Here is a 4,899-nt window from a genome sequence, read left to right as displayed (position 1 = left end):
ACAACAGCAGGATCCAGCAGAGTTGCCGATCACAATTCGCAAAACTTCAAGAAATCCAAGGGTGCCAGAGAGGTACCTTTTCACTATGAATTATGTTCTCCTGACTGACAGTGGTGAGCCAGAGAGCTATGAGGAGGTACAGTAGACCGGCAAAGCTCGAGACGAGTGGGAGTCTGCCATGGAGGAAGAAATAAAGTCCTTAATGAAGAATGAGACTTAGAGCTTGTAAAGCTTCCGAGGGGGCGAAAAGCTCTTAACAATCGGTGGATTTATCGGGTCAAGGATGAAGCCAATGGACGGAGACGTTACAAGGCGAGACTTGTAGTAAATGGATATGAGCAGAAAGCAGGGATAGATTATTCTGACATTTTTGCTCCCATCATCAAGTTGACCACGATCCGGACTGTACTGAGCATTGTGGCAGTTCGAGATCTCCATCTAGAGCAGATGGATGTGAAGACGATATTCCTTCATGGAGATTTGGAGGAAGAGAGCTATATGCATCAACCAGTGGGCTTTGAGGAAAGAGGTAGGGATGGCCTCGTGTGTCGCCTGCCCAAGAGCTTGTATGGCCTGGAGCAAGCTCCGCGACAGTGGTACATGAAGTTTGAGAACATTATGGAGGAGAACAGTTTTCTCAAATGTGACACAGACCACTGCTGCTTCATCAAGAGATATAGCGAATCCTATGTGATACTCTTGATTTATGTTGATGACATGTGTATTACAGGGTCCGACTTGGCCCGCATTGAAAAACTCAAGGGGCGTCTCTCCGAGTGCTTCGAGATGAAGGATTTGGGTTCAGCAAACCAGATTCTGAGGATGAGGATCATCAGAGACAGATCAGCACGGAGACTGAGGTTGTCTCAGAAGGCTTACATTGAAAAGATTATTGAAAAGTTTGATATGGAGAAAGCTAAACCAGTGGGCTCACCGTTTGCAAGCCATTTCAAGCTATCGTAGACCCAAGCACCAGAGACTGCTGAAGAGCATGAGTTCATGGCCAACATACCATACGCATCTGCTGTCGGGAGTTTGATGTATGTGATGGTGTGCACGAGACCAGATATTGCACAAGGAGTGGGAGTTGTGAGCCACTGCATAAGAAATCCGGGAAAATAACACCGGGATGCGGTCAAGTGGCTTCTACGCTACTTAAGATGCTCGTCTGACTGTTGTCTTGAGTATGGCGGGACAGATTTGCAGCTAGAGGGCTTTTGTGATGCGGACTACGTAGAGGACATAGACCCAAGAAGGAGCACGAGCGGCTACATCTTCATCTTGGGTGGTGGAGCGATAAGTTGGAGATCCAAGTTACAGGATACTGTGGCTTTGTCAACAACCGAAGCCGAGTACGTATCTGCAGCAGAGGCAGCAAAGGAGTTGCTATGGTTGAAGACTTTTCTTCTCGAGCTTGGAGTAAGTTTTAAGAAATACTTCATCCACTGCGATAGTCAGAGTGCCATTCACTTATCAGAGAACGACACATTCCATGCTCGGACCAAGCATGTTGACGTGAAGCACTATGCCATATGGAGATGGCAAAGCAGGAACGAGTTCAAGCTTGTGAAGATTGATACGAGATACACTCCAGTCGATATGCTGACCAAGCCAGTTCCACTCGAGAAGGTGAGGCTGTGTGTAGCCTCATGGCCTCCGTTAAAAATGTTGAGGGCCGTGCAAGACGCCAAAGATACATGACATCCGGATGATGTAACCAAGAGTGGTGTGAAGATATGATCGATATTCAATCAAATCTTCAAGTGGGAGATTGTTAACCACCCCAGCCAATCAAGCCGCAAAGTTTGACCCTCCCCCCTCTCTCTCTTTCGGTGGCCGTTTTTTGAGAAAAATGAAAAAGGATGCGGGTCTCACTAGTTAATTATTATTAGTGACGGGTCCCACTAATAATATTTTATTAGTGCATAGTGTTTCCCAAACATTATAAATAGGGCCCTAAACTCTTAAAAAAATCTCATTCTAGAAACAACTCCTCTCATAGAAGAGTAAGAGAGAAAACACAGAGAGAGATTGTGAGAGTTCTTAGAGTGTATCTGATCAAGAGAGGGTGTTCTCTTTGATCTATTCTTTTGGGATATAAAAGAATTTGGCGTCGTTATTGCACCGTGGAGTAGCTCCGAAGGAGTGAACCACGTATATATGTGAATACTCTGATTGATTTTTGTGCCTTTATTTTGTGTATTACGTCTCTGTTCGAGATGTTATTATTGGGGTGTATCCTAACAGAAAATACACTTTAATATCTATTAGAAACAAAAAAAAATTTGAGTATAGATTCTTCTAGATCCAAAATATGCATCAAAATACAATCCGCGAGCGAACCAAACGGCCCATTACCAGTTCCCTTGCAGAGCCAATTACAAAGTTGTCTCTCTTTTCAATATTAGAACTCCAATAGCTGCAAATTGCAAAGTGTCCCATCGATTGCCATGATTTTTCGACGTACTCTGACCTCTTTGTCCCCTTCCCTGTTCAAGCTCCTATTGAGCGTATGTTCCTCAAATCCAAGCACCAAGAGATCAGTATTCTCAAGTCAACCCAAGCCCTACAACTAGCTCACATCTTCTATGTATTGGGGCGATAACTAAGGAAATTTTTATTAGTTAGCTATAGAACTTATAATTATTGATCTAACATAGCCCTGATATATCTCTATACAGTCTTTCTAATTTACAAGGGAAATTATATAGATCTTATTCGTACAACTAAAATATTATCTTCTCGATCATAATTGTCTATAGTTTAATGGACAATTATGACATATTGAATTATATAAAAAGAAGTACAACTAATAAGAGATGTAACAATATTAGTTAAATAAGTCATAACTATATATGTAGATATTATTAGGTGTACGTCTATGATAGAAGAAGTATATACTCTATACAACTGTAGTGGGGAATATCCGAATCTATTAAGAGTTCCCTAAGAAAAAACATGATTGGTGTATAACACGATGGTACATATCAAAGGAACTCGTATGCATGCATACTTCTCATAATAGGAATTAATTAGTTAACAAGTAATTTCTACCTATCTACCCAGGGATTATTGGCTTTCTTGTAATTTCTTGCAGGAGACTTCCTTCAACTTGTGGTCGATCCTTTTAAGTGTTTAAACTCAAATATTTTTCACTAGTCTCTAAACTAGAGCACCCTAAGTATACCAACTTTGAATACACTTCTGGCCATTATGAAACTCTCAAGCTACAACATTTGCCATGATTGAAGGTATATGCTTTCTGTTACACACCTCCTCAACTTTGTATTCCTCATATCGATGTAGTTATATAGTACAAGACAAAAAGTTTCAACATACAATCATATAAACGTTTGGAATCTGTAATGTAAATGCAAGTCTGTCATGAGTCAAGACCAAATTCCTACTGAGTGGAGTCACACCATGATCGTAGGCTACAACCTTTAATTACTCAGCTGTAGCTTTTGCCATCACCAACATCTCACAGGGCAATGAATGGTAAAAGAACACGAGGAATAGTAGCACATAGGATCTATAATGGTCCCATAAAATCAAGAGCAAAATCCATCACTCTGCCTCTCTCCTGGCAGGCATAATATCATTGCATATATCGTCATCTCCTCTACATACGTACCTACATTATGTTGTCTTCCATTGAGGGGGCTCCTTTCCCCTCTCTCTATGTTTATCTAAAATCTAAATTAAGGGTAAATTTTGATTAACACCCATCATTTGACTTTGTGTTTTAATGAGGCTAACTTATCTAAGAATACTTTCTTTGCCCTTCGTAAATTATTTCTGCATCCTACTATTTAGCTTGTGCGTCCTACTATTTAGCTTACAGTTATATGAGAAAATGTTACCATTAAAATCAGTTGCATTTTCTATCAAGAGTATATCTACTATTAAACAATATGCTTTATTTGAAAAATAAACATATAACTTTATGAAGTTTTATGCGTGAATATTGTGCTGGGGAAAAAAATTAGGGCAAATTTTACAAATGCATGCGTCACGAGTAGTTTGGGATTTTGGGAGAAAATAAAAAACAAATTTCACTAAAGCAAAATGTCACAATTTTTAAATCAATGAAATATGCCACATAATATTAATTAGAAAACTATATTGTAGTTTTATGTTGATTGATTAACATATGAAAGCCTGTGAGAGTTATATGACAATAATATAAAGTTCGTGATAGTTTTATGGTACTTTTGTAAAATATAAATAAAAGTTAATGAAACTTAAGTTGTTGAGTAAATTTCAAAAAGATCGAAATTGTGTTATTTTTCTACTGATTTAAAAAAGTTTATGGTATCTTCCCCATGAAAAGAATTGCTCATGGTATTTTCTTTAGATCCCTAATTACGGTTCACGAAAGCCTTAACGAAATCTAAGTAAAAAGTTTCAAAAGGAGCTCAAAGATTTGTCCTTAGTCAAACCCAAATGAGGGGGTAAACTAAACTCGCCCATCTCTTTTAAGCAAAAGTGTAATGATGGGATGAGACAAGAACTTGGTCAAATTAATCCAAGAAAAGTGATGCCTTCAATCAAGTATATGAGAGATTAGTTTAGTTGTAACAGTTCACTTGACTTGTTAGTCAATGAGAGATTACATCACCATGGGACCAAGAGGCCGGAGTTGATATGATCTATCAAATAAAGAATAATCTTAATCATATCATGTTGTCATATAACTTTTTATCCTCCTGCCCTTTCTTTAATTCATTCCTATTGCCTCAGCTCTTGCCTTCAAAAAGAGAGGAAGCCATTGAGAAAAGCATGTGAGAGGGCATGAAAATTTTCAGGCGTGCCAATGGCTTGCTATCATCTTGGCGTGGGAATGCGCTTGTACAATTAGAATTTTTTTGGTTGAGTTTTGATGAAATCGCATATACA

This window comes from Asparagus officinalis, chromosome 4 (genome assembly GCF_001876935.1).
Source record: "Asparagus officinalis chromosome 4, Aspof.V1, whole genome shotgun sequence".
Classification (NCBI taxonomy): Eukaryota; Viridiplantae; Streptophyta; class Magnoliopsida; order Asparagales; family Asparagaceae; genus Asparagus; species Asparagus officinalis.
The sequence above is the reverse complement of the archived record's forward strand: the minus strand, read 5'-3'. Positions refer to the sequence as shown.